At 38.3% G+C, this 21,060-nt stretch overlaps 1 long non-coding RNA gene across 5 annotated transcripts in view; it reads left to right on the top strand.

Moving 5' to 3' along the window:
• Positions 1-21,060, top strand: part of LOC119539331 — a 749,444-nt gene that overhangs the window by 222,492 nt on the left and 505,892 nt on the right. For all 5 annotated transcript variants that reach the window (XR_005217844.1, XR_005217843.1, XR_005217845.1 and 2 more), the window contains exon 3: positions 7,394-7,448. This is a non-coding gene — a long non-coding RNA (uncharacterized LOC119539331). The remainder of the gene's footprint in view (positions 1-7,393; positions 7,449-21,060) is intronic.

The following is a 21,060-nucleotide window of genomic DNA, read 5'->3' as shown; positions in this document are numbered from 1 at the left end:
AAGGCACATGGTGACATCTGCTGGTTTCTCTCTTCTCTTCCAGTTTTGCTGGTTTCAGTTGCTTGCTTCTGTGGCTTTCTCTTTCCCTTCTATATTAATTCCATTTATAAAGGACCCCAGCAATTGGATTAAGACCCATCCCGAATAAGGTGTACCGCACTTTAACTGAAGTGGCCTAATCAAAAGATTCTACTTACAATGGGTTCACATCCACGGGAAAGGATGTACTTGAAGAACATGGTTTTCTTAGGTTCACAGGTCCAAACTACCACAGTATTCCTCATCTTATCTCTGTCTTCTGTCACATGGCAATGTCCCTTCCTTTCTCACTTCTGTGACTTCCGAGTTCTCTTTATAAGGCCTCCAATAATCCAGATTAAGGTCTACCCTTTTACATTTGGGCAACACTTTAACTAAAAACAGCATTTGCAAAAGGTCCTATTTACAATGGGTTCACACCCACAGAACACACATTAAGATTAAGAATATGTGTTTGTTGGGGAACATGTTTCATCCAACCATAGTTGCTGTCACATTTTCATGACTAAATGAATGCGTACACTGGACTTGACCAGAAACTTCTGAGATGAGCTTGCATTTCTTTGTTAGTGTGAGACAAATAGTAAATGACAGGCTTGTGGGTGTCACCATGGATGACAGGGTCAGCCAAAAGGTAAACACAAATACGGAGTGTGATGATTAATTTTATGTGTCAGTGTGGCTAGGCTCTGGTGTCCAGTCATTTGGTCAAACACTGGCCTAGTTGTTACTGTGGAGGCATTTCACAGTTGGGATTAGTAGCTACCATCAGTTGACTTTGAGTAAAGGAGGTGATCCTCCATTATGTGGGTGGGCCTTATCCCATCCATTAGGTCCTTACAGTAAGAACTAAAGGTTCTAGGGATCAGAAAGAATTCCGACTCAAGACCACGCCCTCCACTCATTCCTGAGTCTCCAGCTTAAGGAATTCTGACTCAAGAATTCAACATCACTTTTAATGGAATTTCCAGCCTCTGGCCTGCCCTGTGGAATTCAGACTTGCCATCTCCTACAATTGCCTAAGCCAATTCCTTATAATAATTCTCTAAACACACACACACACACACACACACACACACACACACACACACACACACACATCTTGCTGGTTCTATTTCACAGGAGAACCCTAATACAAAGTGATATTAAATGCTATAATCTAGGGAACATACAGGTAAAACCCTGGCAGCTCAGGTCTATAATTTTTACCCTGAATGTCAGAAATAGGAATACAGTCTTAAGAAGGTAGATTAGATGGGTAAGAGGTTGTAATGAATCCAAAGTGCCTGATTTATGCTGGGTTCTTGTCTCTCATGGTTTCTTTGCTTCCTTTTCCTGATACAACTCAAGATTCATTAGCACTTTCTTTGAGCCTTATCAATAAAACCCCACTTATCTTTCTCAGTGAGGCTCTGATGCTTAATTTTTTGGTTATTCTAAGACCAGTTAGAACTGTTCTTTTACAATTTACTCCAAGAGGCTTAAGCAAAAAAAACAGCAATTCATTGGCTCATATTATTTAAGTTTGTGGTAGGACTAGATTTACCCACAGTCTGTTCAAAGAACTCAAAATAATGTTGTCAGAATTCAATTTCACCCCATCTTTCAGCCTGGTCTTCCCCCTAGACTGGTTTCAGTCTCACGCAGTCTCTCCGTCATAGTGACAAGATGGCTGCAGTGTTCAACACTAAAGCACAGAGGAAGTGACTTTCCTGTGGACCTGAGAGTCACTGTGGCTTGATCAATTTGGGTCCCTTGCCACCCTGGACTCTGGTCAGGGGAAAATGCAACATGGTGACTGGCTCGTGTCACACCAAATCATACGAACTGATAGTGAATAGATGCCGATAAAAAAAATGTCTGTGCCAGGAAGTCACGTGGATGCACAGGGGCAAACCACATAGGTCTACCTCAGATGCCTGGCCTCTCTTCCTGATTTCTTCTAGAATTTTCTGAGGATCATTTCCCTTAAGTATCTTACCAACCAGTGCTAGGATTTTAGATGAAAACCAACACAATTAGAGCACCTATGATGACATATTTTGTTTGTTTTATGGTAAAGCTGTGCCATATTTTAAGAAAATGAGCACAACATGTAAAAATCAGAAATTACCAAACAGATCATTATAGGGTTATTTCTTCATGGGAATTCAAATTAAGGTTTTTATTAATGCAAATTTGTCTAATGATGATGATGAGTTAGATAGATAGAAAGAAAGATAGATAGATAACATTTCTATAAAAGGCTTACTTTGGGCCAGGTACTTTAAAAATCTGTGTGTGTGTGTGTGTGTGTGTGTTATATGTATATGTATATGTTTATGTGGACTCATTTAGTCCTCACATTTACCCTAAAGTCAGTGTAGATTTTATTCTTTTTCTTTTCACAAGGAAGTACTTGTTTACAGATATTTTCTGACCTGATAAAGAAGCAAAACTTTTGAAGGAAATTAGGAGTGGCAGAAAAACCAGAAAGATGTATCAAAGGCCTGTCATTTTGATTCCTTTTTGGGATCAGATCACCTGGATAAGTTAGGATCTTCTGCATATATCAACCCACACTTCTAGGTGCTTCCAAACACTATGTAGCTTGTATAAACCATGCGTGTAAAAAGACAATGAGGGTAGGGGATCATTCACAGAAAAACAAAAAAACAAAAAAATGGAGGTCAATGCTTTCTATCCATGTGAATTTTTCTCTGGGAAAGCAAACTCCGCTGGATGAAAAGGACACAGCAACATACCAAAAAGCACCAGACACTCTGGCATGCCATTCAACAAACTGATAGCACTTCTGTTCTCCTTTTTTGGCAGTGTATTTCATTATCCTATTCCCTGTTTTGTCAGCACTTCTCTCCAGGATATAAAATCAAGGAAAGAAGTTAAAGTTTTAGACATATTCCCCAAACTGCAGAAATCAGTAAGTGAGATAATTCTATCTGCTTCAATAGCTGTCCATACTAGGAGCCAATTCAGAGATTTGTGGTGTTCACACAAAGGGAAAATATTTTGCATAACTTGACTTCCAACCAGTGATTATTGCTGGCAGGCTGTTTGTTTTTCCAAGCAGTCCTGCTGATTAGAGGCTCTGAGTTAAATCTGTGGTGGTTGATAACCTAGCTACTTTGGCTTTCTGTTGCGTTAAACCCTTTTGCTCTGCTTTCAGTGGGCAAAGCTGAAGCCTGTAGACTTTTCTGTGCCTTCAAAAGCTGTCTTCTTTTGCCAAGAACTTGCTCCTTCAGGTCATCAAGAAGTATATGATATGTGCCGACAATTTTAATATCAGAATGCAACTTTTGAGATTATGAATTCTCAGTAGAATATCGTGTATTGCTTGATTTTGTGGTTGAATTTTCAAATAATTCAACATGCATTTAATGAATGTTCTTCTTTATGACCATTTTCACACTTTCAATTTCTCAAATTCTATTTCAAGGCATACGCGCCCCATTGGATGTTCCATGTTGGAGAAGAGTGGAGTAAAAAACAATACCAGGATAGAATGTGTTTGAGAAACTTTTGGTGATTCATAATTTGTCTTAACATATTAAAGTCTTGGCCTAGCCCTGTAGTCTTACCCAACACCTCCCAAAATTATCATTTATCTATGGAATGCCTTTTATTCCATATAACAGATTTTAACAGTCCTTGAGACTTAATTTCCATAGAGTACACATCATAAAATGCTAATTTAACAAATGCTTATATGGGGACTTGGACTCTTTGCATGATGCATAGTGGATTCATTTTTCAAACATAAAAAGACAATAACAATCTTTGATACTGTTTTCTTTGCTCTAAGCCAGGTGTCAGTAAGCTTTTTCTATAAAGGACTAGATAGTACATATTTTTGACTTTGCGGGCCATATAGACTCTGCCACAATTACTCAATTAAGCCCTTGTAGCATGAAAGCAGCCACAGACAATTTGTAAACTAATGAGTATGGCTGTGTTCCAATGAAACTTTATTTATGGACACTGAAATTTGAATTTCATACAATTTCCACATACCACAAAACCACCTTCTTTTTCAAGCATTAAAAATGTATAAAAACAAACTCATAGGTTGCACCAAAACAGGCAGCAGGTCTGAATTTGGGCTATGGGCACAGTTTGCAGACCCCTACTCTAAACCAAAATTGGTAAACTAGGTGATGTCCATGCTTCTTTCCACTATAGCCAGATTGGTCTTTTGTGTTAATATGTTCTTACTTTCCTTTTGTACGTGTGCAAAAATTACCAACCCCAGAGAAGACAAACCTTGTAAATTCTACATATCCTTCAATACACTGTTTAAGTCCTCCCGGTTCTTTGAATCTTCCTGAACAGTTTATTTCATGCTTCTGTCTTTCTACCTTAAAGCCTTTAGAACAATGCCTATCTTGGTGACTCTGCCTCTCTGACACTTTGTGTTACCTTTTGCTTTGTTACATAATTTTAAAGAATAAATGTTTTGTAGTCTCTAGATTTTTTTTCAAGCCCTTACAGGGCAGAGGTGTATTTTTTGTCACTTTATATCACCGCTGCTGAACCAAACTAGCACATAGATGTATCTCTATCTATTGGGCAATCACTCAACATACATTATAGGAAAGTAGACAATGTGTACGTCATACAAGAATGGATGGCTATTCTATCTGTATAGAGTCGACACAATTAACCTGGGCATTCAGTAAATGGTGAATTTAGGTGGGGTCGTATTATGAATGTTATTATGAGGTTTGGGATAGTATGATTTGTTCTCAGATTTATATCTAACAAAGAGGATACTTGGTATATCTTTTCATTCATTCATTCACTCATTCACTAAATGCTTATTGAGTTCCTTTAAGTAAGGTCCTCACATTGAAACAGATTTGAATATCATTCTGGTCTTGAAACCATGACATCATCTCTGTTTCCAGCCTCTGCTGGGCCTGCATCTGAAACATCTCTCACATCAGTCCCATCTTCTCCATCCCCTCCACTCCTGCCTCTGTTAGGCCATCATCTCGTGTTGGTCTTCTGCCTCTAATCTGTCCATGGCTTCTTTTCTTTACACTGTTGAAGGATTGACAGTTTTATGTAATAAAACTTATCAGTAAGATATTGCCAATTTCCTACCTACAACAGTTCAATGTTCTCTATAGTCTGCTGGATGTGCAAACTTCTCAGGGTATAGGAAACATAAAACTTCCGGGACAAAGCTGTAATAACATCCTAGTGAAATACATAGTGAATGATTCTAGAGGCTCATATGCACATCAGAGATGAAAGCATTCTAATACAGTTATATATTTAGAAATATTAGGAAAAAATTAAGATACTACTATTGACACTTCCTTTCATAGATGTTAGATAAGAAAAATAGATCTAGATCTGATCTAATAATAGTCCCTTCGATACTCCACACCATAGTTGTTCTGTGATATTCCCTATTAAATTTTTGAAATGTTAAAAAAAATACTATTTTGTATAAACCGTAAATTATGTTACATTATGAACTATAGCTTATAGGAAACTCTAAACTAGGATGATGAACCAATCCAACTCTAAGGAAAGAAATCCCCTGCCTATCAATGGACTACACAAGGTAAACAGTCATCTGTGTTTCTTTGGAGGATTCTCAAGTCACGTCATTAAAAATGGCAGCACTATTCATATACGTGATGGCTTTGCACATTTGCTAGAGTTTTCGTTAATTAGTAAATTCATCAGTTTATTCTGTCAGTCATTCAACCACTTTTCCTGACAGTTTTCTGTGGGCTGGGTACTTTGCTACATTAATGATGCAAAGCCTTATTGGAGTAGTTATTTAATCCATGTATTTTCATGACAAGATTTCCAAAGATAACTCTTAAGACAGCTGGTGAGTGCCTTTCTACATGGAAAAAAAAAAATGCCGAACGTTTAGCCTAACTGAAAACCTATCACCAAACTGCTTAGCTCCTGGCATCAAGCAAGGACTATGTATAAACACATCATAAAAATAGATAAAACAAGAGCAGAGAGCCCAGGAGGGTCAAGTTGTCTTTTTGATACAGTCATGATGACAACCCCAGCCATGCCCATAAGGGCCAGGGGAAAAAGCAAGCTGAACCAGCTTTCAAGTCAACATTTATTGAGCTCCCGCTTTGCATTTGGCATTTTGTTAGCTGCTGTAGGAGATACAAAGATGAGTGAGACATTGTTTCTGCACTCAAGGAATTTTTCAGGGGAGATGGAGATATACAGAACTTCCATACAAGGCAGGATGCATTAAATGCTCAAAGAGAGGTACAGCGAAAGTGCTATCAGAGCCTGTGGAAGAAAGTGGTTAATTTTTTACCGTAAATACAGGGAAGGCTTCATGCGAAGGATGGGACTTGAACTGTATTTGTAAGGTTAGATAAGAGTTTGAAAGGCAAAGATTAGGGAAAAGAGCAAAGGAAACAGCACTTAAGAAAAGTCATGGGGAAGACTATCTCTATGAGGGTTTGATCAGAGAAGTGAGTCTATTAGGGGTGATGGAGGTGAGAAACACTCTGGTTCTGGTGCAGGATCCTGAAGTCTACAGAGCAGGCAGTTGGGAAGGAGAGATGGGCATGAAGTTGTGAGGAACAAGGACAAACTGGATCTTGTAAGGCTTTGCTGTTTCCCACAAGGACGAACCAGAACCCACGTGGGTCACTCACCACATCTCAGCCTCCATCTTTGATGATGGGGGTGACCTCCAGGAAAGAATATGGCTGCTGCTTCACTTTCACCTCCCAAATCTGTGCAAAATGTCTCTTATTCCCCTTCCTCTCCCCTCCCCAACTCAGCAGGCAAAGGAATTCTGGGAAACGTAGGGCCAGCTTAGCTAAATTGACATATGGCAAATCTACCACATGGGATCTAAAAATCTCATGGGATTATATTCTACCTGTTCATGTATTTCCAAATTTTATGTTGTCTCAGAGACCATCTTGTCTCCTTAGAACATCACGGTACATGGGATATCCACCAGAGTTAACCCCTAGTCTAAACTGTTTAGGAAAGAATTTATTCACTTGTTAAAGATCAATCAAGCAGATGGTTCATTATTTAATTGTTTAGGCTTGCACTGGATATTTATGGGTGTCAGAGTCCAGTAAACTAGAATCAGCCTAAAAGAGAGTTGTATCAAGTTGATTCTTTTCTATCTTAATGCAAGGATTCATTTGCACCATGAAAAAATGAGAGGAGGGACCAACTTATAAATTCTAGATACACCGGAACCCTTACATACAGCCAGAACAGTCTGATCTTTGGCCCCTGCAAACACTATGTTGAAACAAATAGGATGGAAAATGAGTCAAATGATTAATTTTTGACGGTGAAAGATTTGTTAAAACTCTTTGTTTCCTCTTCCCAGAAATACATGCGCATTTGGGCAGTGTCACGCTTTGGAAGAGACCCCAAAGTAAAAGGTAAGAGGACTCTTTGTTTAAAACATTAAAAAAAAAAAAAGTCAAGCAAGAAATTTTGTGGCAGCAATCTAAGCTCAGAGTTACTTATAAGGAATATAAATAAAGTTCAACCTGTGGCAAATTTGCACTTTCTCCTTGAACTATGTTGCTCTCAAAGAAAAAGGTTTGAAAGGATCAAAACTAAAACTAGAATCAAACTAAATTAAACTAAATTAAACGAAACTAAAATGAAATAGGCAGCTTCTATTCTTAGCTCAAGCTAGCAACTTGAGAATTTTCTACAGGGTGTAGATTTTATTTCAAGTATCTCTGAAACTCAGAGACAAAGTGATAAAGGAGGTAATTTGGAAGTCGATACTAATGTGCCCATTCAGAAGAGGGGACTGCAGTGTATGGGCAGATGAGTAATAAAATAAAGGCAAAAAATATAAAATTAATAGGGGTGAATAAGGGGTATGGGATATTTTAGGTGTTCTTTTTTATTTTTTTCTTTATTTTGGAGTAATGAAAATGTTCTAAAATTCATTGTGGTGATGAATGCACAACTATATGATGATACTGTGAGCCATTGATTGTACACTTTGATGGATTAGATGGTGTGTGAATATATCTCAATAAAATTGCATTAAAAAAAGAGGGGTTTGAATCCACAATTCTGAAATGAAATTTGAAAGCAGTGGAAAAGAAGTGCTGAATTCAAAGTTGGTTTTGTTACTGTTGCTATCTGAATAAGAATTAAATCAACTCTAGAGAAATGGCCGTAATAGTGTGGGAGTGTTTTTATATCTATTTTAGATATAAATTTTATATGTTATTTTAGAATCCAGGTTGCTGACTTTTTCCAAAGGTTTGGCAAGAAAATACAAGAGTTTGACTCTGAATTGTGGAGTTGTGATGTTCTAGTCCTGCAAAAGGCTAAAATAACTACTACTACCTTAAGTGCATAAAGCACTTTCTGAAGTGATTTCACATAAAATATATGTTTTGCTACAACTGTATGTGCTATGTCTTCCATTTATGGACAGTGTGGGTTTTTGATGTGTCGGATGAGCTGAAATAGGAAAAACGACAGGAAATTTACAGACCTATGGAATGGTATTCCACAATGGGGTATTCTTTATAATTATTCTGGCTGAATAGCACCATCCAAAGTTCTTAAATCATCAACAATGCCATTTTTACTGTAGAGGATAAGAGTTATGATCCTTTGACTCCTTAAATTTCCTTCCTTGACAAAAGTGATCTGCCTTTTCAGCCGACCTGTCTCAATGATCCATAATGTGACTGCCCCGGTGCCAGATGGATGTAATAGAGGGCTCCTAAAAGGCACTTGGTTTAAGGAAAGCATTGGTTACATGTAGCAGGAACTTTGTGGGATTTAAAACTGGGAAGATATTAGTTTGAGTCCTTAGGAAAATTCAGCTGAAAATTTTTTTTATATTGTTAGCATTGCTGTTTTGGTTTGTGTAGTTTATGACTAAAATTTTTAAAGATTTTGAACAAGAAATTGGTTTCCTTATAGCATGGCATGCTTTTTAATATTGCACCCATATCAGTTGGGCCTTGTCCTAATCTATTTCCATTGAGAACCTGAAATAAACATGATTACACTCTAATATCAGTACAGTTATTTACCCTCCCCCCAATCTAATCAACCACCAAGTCTAGTCATTTCTTATTATTCCAATGATTGCTTCTTGCCAATAGATAGCACTCCTGAAAAGGGTACAGAGTGTCACCAGAGTAGCTACATTATTTAAACCAAATCCCTCTCAACTGCCTACTAGGTTTCTCATCCTGGATGCCCCATTAGTCTTTCAAATTTAGGATGTCCAGAATGGAAGCCATTATCTTCTCCCCCAAGCTGTCATTTATTTTATAAAATGACTCCTTATACTTATTAATGATGTCATCATCCAGTGATTCTTCCAAGCTTGCAACTTTGTTGTCATCCTTAACTCCTTTCCTTACCAATTACCCCAGTCTGTCAAATCAGAAATGTGTTTCAAACCCATCTTCTGCAGTTGACACTAAACAAATATTCTCTTCATTCCTTACCAGGATTATTAGCGCATTTTCTTGACTCATTTCTTTGTAGACAATCTCTCACTATTCTGGTCCCCACTGGTTGGCTATTTAATTTTAGTTAGCTGTTTTTTGGGAGGATGGATGCTACTTAAACTATTCTTTGGTTCTCCATTTAAGTTAGAATGATTATAAATGGTTTAGCAGAGGAAAATTGGCCCTTCAGAAACCAGCTCCCTATGGATCCTGCCCATCAGACAGGTTTGGGAAAATGGAGCAGTGATTATGGGAATGATGTGTGGGGAAGGGGAGGGTGTTGGCGATTGATGACACTGGGAAGGCTGTTAACAGTAATTATTCATAATGTGAAACAATGTATCTAAACTAGGATTGAAATCTAGGAGGACTTATGTTTGCCTTGATAGGATGTATTAGGTGGGAAGTGAGCTTGGTACATGGAAAACCAAGAAAGATATGATTGTGGACAGATGAGATGGAAGGTAACGTGAGGCATTTTTGTGCCTTCTTCTCCAGTCATTCCGACACATGAATCCTTTGGTTTAGCCATGGTTTCTTAATGTAATGGGAGCACATAGTGTCTTTTCATGATTTAATTCCTGTGTCCACCTTTTATCAGTCACTATACCAAGTCCTAGGATTAAAAAGGTGAATACGGAGGCGGGGCAAGATGGCAGACTGGTGAGCTGTATGTTTTAGTTACTCCTCCAGGAAAGTAGGTAAAAAGCCAGGAACTGCGTGGACTGGACACCACAGAGCAATCTGTCTTTGGGCATACTTCATACAACACTCATGAAAACGTGGAACTGCTGAGATCACCGAAATCTGTAAGTTTTTGCGGCCAGGGGACCCGCGCCCCTCCCTGCCAGGCTCAGTCCCGGGGGAGGAGGGGCTGTCAGCTCCAGGAAGGAGAAGGGAGAATTGCAGTGGCTGCTCTCATCGGAAACTCATTCTACTGATTCAAACTCCAACCATAGATAGACTGAGGCCAGACACCAGAGACTCTGAGAGCAGCCAGCCCAGCAGAGAGGAGACGGGCATAGAAGGAAAACAACACGAGAAGCTCCAAAGTAAAAGCAGAGGATTTTTGGAGTTCTGGTGAACACAGAAAGGGGAAGGGCGGAGATCAGGCCTTGAGGCGCATATGCAAATCCCGAAGCAAGGCTGATCTCTCTGCCCAGGGCACCTTTCCTTAATGGCCCTGGTTGCTTTGTCTATTAGCATTTCAATAACCCATTAGATCTCTGAGGAGGGCCGTTTTTTTTTTTTTTTTTTTTTTAAATCCTTTTTGCTTTTTCTAAAACAATTACTCTAAGAAGCTCAATACAGAAAGCTTCAAAGAATTGAAATTTGGGCACGTCAAGTCAAGAGCAGAACTAAGAGAGCTCTGAGACAAAAGGCAATAATCCAGTGGCTGAGAAAATTCACTAAACAACACAACTTCCCAAGAAAAGGGGGGTGTCCGCCCACAGCCACCATCCTGGTGGACAGGAAACACTCCTGCCCATCGCCAGCCCCATAGCCCAGAGCTGCCCCAGACAACCCAGTGTGACGGAAGTGCTTCAAATAACAGGCACACACCACAAAACTGGGCATGGACATTAGCCTTCCCTGCAACCTCAGCTGAATGTCCCAGAGCTGGGAAGGGGGAGCAGTGTGAATTAACAGAGCCCCATTCAGCCATCATTTGAGCAGACTGGGAGCCTCCCAACACAGCCCAGCAGCCCAGAACTGCCCTGGGGGGACGGCACTCACCTGTGACATAGCACAGTCATCCCTCAACAGAGGACCCGGGGTGCACAGCCTGGAAGAGGGGCCCACTTGCAAGTCTCAGGAGCCATACGCCAATACCAAAGACTTGTGGGTCAGTGGCAGAGACAAACTGTGGCAGGTCTGAACTGAAGGATTAGACTATTGCAGTAGCTTTAAAACTCTAGGATCATCAGGGAGATTTGATTGGTAGGGCCACCCCCCCTCCCCGACTGCCCAGAAACACGCCCCACATACAGGGCAGGCAACACCAACTACACACGCAAGCTTGGGACACCAATTGGGCCCCACAAGACTCACTCCCCCACTCACCAAAAAGGCTAAGCAGGGGAGATCTGGCTTGTGGAGAACAGGTGGCTCGTGGACGCCACCTGCTGGTTAGTTAGAGAAAGTGTACTCCACGAAGCTGTAGATCTGATAAATTAGAGATAAGGACTTCAACTGGTCTACAAACCCTAAAAGAACCCTATCAAGGACAGCAAATGCCACGAGGCCAAAAACAACAGAAAATTATAAAGCATATGAAAAAACCAGACGATATGGATAACCCAAGCCCAAGCACCCAAATCAAAAGACCAGAAGAGACACACCTAGAGCAGCTACTCAAAGATCTAAAGATGAACAATGAGACCCTAGTACGGGATATGAAGGAAATCAAGAAGACCCTAGAAGAGCATAAAGAAGACATTGCAAGACTAAATAAAAAAATGGATGATCTTATGGAAATTAAAGAAACTGTTGACCAAATTAAAAAGATTCTGGACACTCATAGTACAAGACTAGAGGAAGTTGAACAACGAATCAGTGACCTGGAAGATGACAGAATGGAAAATGAAAGCATAAAAGAAAGAATGGGGAAAAAAATTGAAAAACTCGAAATGGACCTCAGGGATATGATAGATAATATGAAACGTCCGAATATAAGACTCATTGGTGTCCCAGAAGGGGAAGAAAAGGGTAAAGGTCTAGGAAGAGTATTCAAAGAAATTGTTGGGGAAAACTTCCCAAATCTTCTAAACAACATAAATACACAAATCATAAATGCTCAGCGAACTCCAAATAGAATAAATCCAAAAAAAACCCACTCCGAGACATATACTGATCACACTGTCAAACATAGAAGAGAAGGAGCAAGTTCTGAAAGCAGCAAGAGAAAAGCAATTCACCACATACAAAGGAAACAGCATAAGACTAAGTAGTGACTACTCAGCAGCCACCATGGAGGCGAGAAGGCAATGGCACGATATATTTAAAATTCTGAGAGAGAGGAATTTCCAGCCAAGAATACTTTATCCAGCAAAGCTCTCCTTCAAATTTGAGGGAGAGCTTAAATTTTTCACAGACAAAGAAATGCTGAGAGAATTTGCTAACAAGAGACCTGCCCTACTGGAGATACTAAAGGGAGCCCTACAGACAGAGAAACAAAGACAGGACAGAGAGACTTGGAGAAAGGTTCAGTACTAAAGAGTTTCGGTATGGGTACAATAAAGGATATTAATAGAGAGAGGGAAAAATATGGCAAACATAATCCAAAGGATAAGATGGCCGATTCAAGAAATGCCTTCACGGTTTTAACGTTGAATGTAAATGGATTAAACTCCCCAATTAAAAGATATAGATTCGCAGAATGGATCAAAAAAAATGAACCATCAATATGTTGCATACAAGAGACTCATCTTAGACACAGGGACACAAAGAAATTGAAAGTGAAAGGATGGAAAAAAATATTTCATGCAAGCTACAGGCAAAAGAAAGCAGGTGTAGCAATATTAATCTCAGATAAAATAGACTTCAAATGCAGGGATGTTTTGAGAGACAAAGAAGGCCACTACATACTAATAAAAGGGGCAATTCAGCAAGAAGAAATAACAATCGTAAATGTCTATGCACCCAATCAAGGTGCCACAAAATACATGAGAGAAACATTGGCAAAACTAAAGGAAGCAATTGATGTTTCCACAATAATTGTGGGAGACTTCAACACATCACTCTCTCCTATAGATAGATCAACCAGACAGAAGACCAATAAGGAAATTGAAAACCTAAACAATCTGATAAATGAATTAGATTTAACAGACATCTACAGGACATTACATCCCAAATCACCAGGATACACATACTTTTCTAGTGCTCACGGAACTTTCTCCAGAATAGATCATATGCTGGGACATAAAACAAGCCTCAATAAATTTAAAAAGATTGAAATTATTCAAAGCACATTCTCTGACCACAATGGAATACAATTAGAAGTCAATAACCATCAGAGACTTAGAAAATTCACAAATACCTGGAGGTTAAACAACACACTCCTAAACAATCAGTGGGTTAAAGAAGAAATAGCAAGAGAAATTGCTAAATATATAGAGACGAATGAAAGTGAGAACACAACATACCAAAACCTATGGGATGCAGCAAAAGCAGTGCTAAGGGGGAAATTTATAGCACTAAACGCATATATTAAAAAGGAAGAAAGAGCCAAAATCAAAGAACTAATGGATCAACTGAAGAAGCTAGAAAATGAACAGCAAACCAATCCTAAACCAAGTAGAAGAAAAGAAATAACAAGGATTAAAGCAGAAATAAATGACATAGAGAACAAAAAAACAATAGAAAGGATAAATATCACCAAAAGTTGGTTCTTTGAGAAGATCAACAAGATTGACAAGCCCCTAGCTAGACTGACAAAATCAAAAAGAGAGAAGACCCATATAAACAAAATAATGAATGAAAAAGGTGACATAACTGCAGATCCTGAAGAAATTAAAAAAATTATAAGAGGATATTATGAACAACTGTATGGCAACAAACTGGATAATGTAGAAGAAATGGACAATTTCCTGGAAACATATGAACAACCTAGACTGACCAGAGAAGAAATAGAAGACCTCAACCAACCCATCACAAGCAAAGAGATCCAATCAGTCATCAAAAATCTTCCCACAAATAAATGCCCAGGGCCAGATGGCTTCACAGGGGAATTCTACCAAACTTTCCAGAAAGAACTGACACCAATCTTACTCAAACTCTTTCAAAACATTGAAAAAAATGGAACACTACCTAACTCATTTTATGAAGCTAACATCAATCTAATACCAAAACCAGGCAAAGATGCTACAAAAAAGGAAAACTACCGGCCAATCTCCCTAATGAATATAGATGCAAAAATCCTCAACAAAATACTTGCAAATCGAATCCAAAGACACATTAAAAAAATCATACACCATGACCAAGTGGGGTTCATTCCAGGCATGCAAGGATGGTTCAACATCAGAAAAACAATCAATGTATTACAACACATTAAAAACTCGAAAGGGAAAAATCAATTGATCATCTCAATAGATGCTGAAAAAGCATTTGACAAAATCCAACATCCCTTTTTGATAAAAACACTTCAAAAGGTAGGAATTGAAGGAAACTTCCTCAACATGATAAAGAGCATATATGAAAAACCCACAGCCAGCATAGTACTCAATGGTGAGAGACTGAAAGCCTTCCCTCTAAGATCAGGAACAAGACAAGGATGCCCGCTGTCACCACTGTTATTCAACATTGTGCTGGAAGTGCTAGCCAGGGCAATCCGGCAAGACAAAGAAATAAAAGGCATCCAAATTGGAAAAGAAGAAGTAAAACTGTCATTGTTTGCAGATGATATGATCTTATATCTAGAAAACCCTGAGAAATCAACGATACACCTACTAGAGCTAATAAACAAATTTAGCAAAGTAGCGGGATACAAGATTAATGCACATAAGTCAGTAATGTTTCTATATGCTAGAAATGAACAAACTGAAGAGACACTCAAGAAAAAGATACCATTTTCAATAGCAACTAAAAAAATCAAGTACCTAGGAATCAACTTAACCAAAGATGTAAAAGACCTATACAAAGAAAACTACATAACTCTACTAAAAGAAATAGAAGGGGACCTTAAAAGATGGAAAAATATTCCATGTTCATGGATAGGAAGGCTAAATGTCATTAAGATGTCAATTCTACCCAAACTCATCTACAGATTCAATGCAATCCCAATCAAAATTCCAACAACCTACTTTGCAGACTTGGAAAAGCTAGTTATCAAATTTATTTGGAAAGGGAAGATGCCTCGAATTGCTAAAGACACTCTAAAAAAGAAAAACGAAGTGGGAGGACTTACACTCCCTGACTTTGAAGCTTATTATAAAGCCACAGTTGCCAAGACAGCATGGTACTGGCACAAAGATAGACATATAGATCAATGGAATCGAATTGAGAATTCAGAGATAGACCCTCAGATCTATGGCCGACTGATCTTTGATAAGGCCCCCAAAGTCACCGAACTGAGCCATAATGGTCTTTTCAACAAATGGGGCTGGGAGAGTTGGATATCCATATCCAAAAGAATGAAAGAGGACCCCTACCTCACCCCCTACACAAAAATTAACTCAAAATGGACCAAAGATCTCAATATAAAAGAAAGTACCATAAAACTCCTAGAAGATAATGTAGGAAAACATCTTCAAGACCTTGTATTAGGAGGCCACTTCCTAGACTTTACACCCAAAGCACAAGCAACAAAAGAGAAAATAGATAAATGGGAACTCCTCAAGCTTAGAAGTTTCTGCACCTCAAAGGAATTTCTCAAAAAGGTAAAGAGGCAGCCAACTCAATGGGAAAAAATTTTTGGAAACCATGTATCTGACAAAAGACTGATATCTTGCATATACAAAGAAATCCTACAACTCAATGACAATAGTACAGACAGCCCAATTATAAAATGGGCAAAAGATATGAAAAGACAGTTCTCTGAAGAGGAAATACAAATGACCAAGAAACACATGAAAAAATGTTCAGCTTCACTAGCTATTAGAGAGATGCAAATTAAGACCACAATGAGATACCATCTAACACCGGTTAGAATGGCTGCCATTAAACAAACAGGAAACTACAAATGCTGGAGGGGATGTGGAGAAATTGGAACTCTTATTCATTGTTGGTGGGACTGTATAATGGTTCAGCCACTCTGGAAGTCAGTCTGGCAGTTCCTTAGAAAACTAGATATAGAGCTACCATTCGATCCAGCGATTGCACTCCTCGGTATATACCCGGAAGATCGGAAAGCAGTGACACGAACAGATATCTGCACGCCAATGTTCATAGCAGCATTATTCACAATTGCCAAGAGATGGAAACAACCCAAATGTCCTTCAACAGATGAGTGGATAAATAAAATGTGGTATATACACACGATGGAATACTACGCGGCAGTAAGAAGGAACGATCTGGTGAAACATATGACAACATGGATGAACCTTGAGGACATAATGCTGAGCGAAATAAGCCAGGCACAAAAAGAGAAATATTATATGCTACCACTAATGTGAACTTTGAAAAATGTAAAACAAATGGTTTATAATGTAGAATGTAGGGGAACTAGCAGTAGAGAGCAATTAAGGAAGGGGGAACAATAATCCAGGAAGAACAGATAAGCTATTTAACGTTCTGGGGATGCCCAGAAATGACTATGGTCTGTTAATTTCTGATGGTTGTAGTAGGAACAAGTTCACTGAAATGTTGCTATATTATGTAACTTTCTTGGGGTAAAGTAGGAACATGTTGGAAGTTAAGCAGTTATCTTAGGTTAGTTGTCTTTTTCTTACTCCCTTGCTATGGTCTCTTTGAAATGCTCTTTTATTGTATGTTTGTTTTCTTTTTAACTTTTTTTTTCATACAGGTGATTTGAAAAAAGAAGGGAAAGTTAAAAAAAAAAAAAAAAAAAAAAAAAAAGATGTAGTGCCCCCTTGAGGAGCCTGTGGAGAATGCAGGGGTATTCGCCTACCCCACCTCCATGGTTGCTAACATGACCACAGACATAGGGGACTGGTGGTTTGATGGGTTGAGCCCTCTACCATAAGTTTTACCCTTGGGAAGACGGTTGCTGCAAAGGAGAGGCTAGGCCTCCCTGTATTTGTGCCTAAGAGTCTCCTCCTGAATGCCTCTTTGTTGCTCAGATGTGGCCCTCTCTCTCTGGCTAAGCCAACTTGAAAGGTGAAATCACTGCCCTCCCCCCTACGTGGGATCAGACACCCAGGGAAGTGAATCTCCCTGGCAACGTGGAATATAACTCCCAGGGAGGAATGTAGACCTGGCACCGTGGGACGGAGAACATCTTCTTGACCAAAAGGGGGATGTGAAAGGAAATGAAATAAGCTTCAGTGGCAGAGAGATTCCAAAAGGAGCCGAGAGGTCACTCTGGTGGGCACTCTTGTGCACACTTTGGACAGCCCTTTTTGGGTTCTGGAGAATTGGGGTAGCTGGTGGTGGATGCCTGGAACTATCAAACTACAACCCAGAACCCATGAATCTCGAAGACAGTTGTATAAAAATGTAGCTTATGAGGGGTGACAATGGGATTGGGAAAGCCATAAGGACCAAACACCACTTTGTCTAGTTTATGGATGGATGTGTAGAAAAGTAGGGGAAGGAAACAAACAGACAAAGGTACCCAGTGTTCTTTTTTACCTCAATTGCTCTTTTTCACTCTAATTATTATTCTTGTTATTTTTGTGTGTGTGCTAATGAAGGTGTCAGGGATTGATTTAGGTGATGAATGTACAACTATGTAATGGTACTGTAAACAATCGAAAGTACAATTTGTTTTGTATGACTGCGTGGTATGTGAATATATCTCAATAAAATGATGATTAAAAAAAAAAAAAAAAAAAAAAAAAAAGGTGAATACACTGCACTAACGCTGTGCTTCTGTCTTTTCTTAAGTTATTTTGAAACTCTGAAGCATAAACAGTGTTATAGCTTTCTTCTTGATTGTAATCTTTATCAATATAAGAAATTATGCCCTTTACCCAATTTAATGTCTGTCTTACTAATACAATTAATTTTTCATTTATTAATTCATTTATTCAATGAGTATTTATTGAATTCTGATTACATCCCAGACACTGTGATAGGAGCTAAGAACAGGTGTAGAAACAAAACACACCATTCTTGCTTTTGTGGAACTTACAGGGAATGTAGTAATTACTACACATAAATAATACTAATATCAATATTTTTACCCTGGGTTTCTTTTTTGGGGAGAGGGAGTTGCACTATAGGCCCTTGTCTATGACATTTTCTTGTATATTTTATTTTGTTTGTGTTTCTTGTAAGGAATAAATTAGTAGATCATTTATTATTTCAGAGCCTTTGCCTTGTAAAGGAGGGATTTAGACCTTTTATTTTTCTATTATGCTTGGTCTATCTTTGTCATACTGATTTATACTTTGAATTTTAATGCTTAATTTCTCTTGCATTTTATTTTTCACAATGGTATGAAACATAACCACTTTCTTTTTAATTCTACCAGTTCCTGTTTTAATTTTTTCCTACAGAACTTTAAAACTTTATGTGATAGACAAGATGAGAACACAGTGATAGCTTTTAACTCCCCCTTTGAGAAGATGAAGAATTTAGTGTTTAGTTTTCTCTCTTTCCCCTTAATTTAGGTCTTTATTAATGTACTTTGGAGCCTGTGTGTGTGTGTTGGGGGGAGGGGGGATTCTTTTCTTGTCTCTCTTTAATCTTCTCTTTAATGACCAGAAACATTTTCTTTTATTAAAACATAACTTTTTATATTCTTTTATACATATTGTAACTAAGTTAAGGATAGTTTCTCGCTCTGTTTTTTTTTTTTCTGATGATGGGAAACAGGAACAGAAAATCAGAACTGTTGCAGACCATTTTATTATTTTTTCTTTATTGAAAAGTGCTATATTGTAGATCATAATTAAGACAGAATAATAATTGACATTATTATCTACCAGTAGTCAAATAAAAATGGCAGTGAGCAAATAGTGGCTAAATCTTAAATAATAGGTAATATGTCCCTGAAAGTCCCATCACACAGAGAGAATCATGCCATGAGTTAGAAATCCTTCTTCCAAGTTCAAGGCTAAGGTGTGAGCCAAAGAGTGCAGACAGGTTCAAAAGACCAAGGCAGATTTCAGTCATAGGCAGTTACCTCACCAAATGCTTTCCTTGTTATCCCAGAGGCTTTAAATTCGGAAAATATAATATACAACAGCTTGCATTCTGGAGTACTTTAAATGGTAGACTTTAGAGAGTAGTTCATTTTACATATAAGAAAATGGCAGTCCAGGGTGAGAGAGCCAGGCAGTAGTAGAAACTGGACCAGAGATGGTGTTATCTGACCCCAGATCCAGGCTTCTTTCTATTGCCTCTGGCTGCCTCTCATTGTGGTCACAAGTCTTTGATTAAACAGCAGACACGCTAGAGATTTCACTTGAAAATTAGATCAATTCAGTGCAGATACTAATGTAAAACTTTCTGAGATTTTTTCTATTAATATACCTATCTGACAGATGTAGCCAAATCTCCTAACCTTAGCTAATCAAGCAGTTTCTGACTTCTTACAAGTGCATACAGTTTCCAAAAGAACCCACAAATGATCATACCTCCTAGGCAATCCACAAGAGTTGAGTAATCTCTCCACCCATGTAAACCAATACATGCAAGATGTCATTACAGTGATAACTCTTGTCCGTGAAACATAATTCTTCTTTGGCCTTGATTTGATGTATTAGGTGCATTAAGTTTTTCTGCACTACATTTCATTTCCCTTCTATGGAGTAATAATATTGCACATTAGCATTAAACATCAAAAACATTCATGAGAAGGCATTTTAACCTATATAAGCATCATCTTTAAATAGCCATAAAGCTTTTACTCTTCCTCCACAAGTTAGTCAAACCTTCACTTGACTAAGGTATAAAAATGCTACTAAAATAAATGGATATATACGATGATCTGGTCTTACTTTTCTTGGTATATACTATGTTATCTGATAAAGATTTTTTGTGAAAGAAACTAGGGAAATCTTAAGGATGCCTCTTTTATATGAAAATCCTCTTAAAAAATATCAGCTCTTTTAAAATTTGGCTTTCAGTTAATGATCCCTAGCATGATTTGAAGAGAAACACAGGTGTCAGGATGATTTTTCTGTTTCTGCAGAAATGTCTAGAATCTTAAGTATGATATAGAATGAGAGTAGTTGCTGGCATCTCTCATTAGAAGGCAACCCGATGAATAGAATTTTGTGAAACAACTTGTTTGGTATACAACTGGTTCAATTACACTTATTAAATCATCTGGAAATACACTGGTGACCTCATAAATTAACAAAGATGAAATGAGCCTGCTCTGAGTTGGAGAAGTCCCATGACAAAGTGTAGGGCAGCTGTCAGGAAGGGGATGATATATCAGCAGAGCATTCAGGAATCCATGTCAAAAGAGCAGAAATCCAACGAGACAGTGGAATCCTTAAAGAGCTACTAAAGGAGAAAGAAAAGCTGGAAGGCCTTTTTTTTTTTTTTTAATAAAAGCCTTAATAAGCTAAAAGACAACAAATCCCATGAGCCCTATGAGTTTTGTAAATAAAGCCACCAGCCTTCCAGTGGGAGCAAAACAAGAAGATAGCTTTCTATTTAGAGGTGTCACTGCAATTATGGTTTCTGTGTGGTTAGCTTGCCTTGACTCGTTCTGCTCCCAGTTTTTCAAAGTGGTGACCAGACACCACTTGAAAACCTGTCTTCTTGTCTTGAATGTGATACATTAAAGAATGATGAGGATTTCCAAGCAAATATGCCATAGAAGATTAAAAAGGTAACCAATCATTTATCTTAAATGAATTAACTTGATACTTTCTTGATAATATCTAGCTGAGCTGCAAGGAAGGAACGGAAACTTTTATGGAGAAATAGGGAAACAGAATAGCATGAACGAGATGGAGATGAAGGTGTTAGA

The sequence above is a fragment of the Choloepus didactylus genome, chromosome 7 (genome assembly GCF_015220235.1).
Source record: "Choloepus didactylus isolate mChoDid1 chromosome 7, mChoDid1.pri, whole genome shotgun sequence".
In the NCBI taxonomy this organism is placed as follows: domain Eukaryota; kingdom Metazoa; phylum Chordata; class Mammalia; order Pilosa; family Megalonychidae; genus Choloepus; species Choloepus didactylus.
This window is presented reverse-complemented; position numbering and strand designations above follow the sequence as displayed.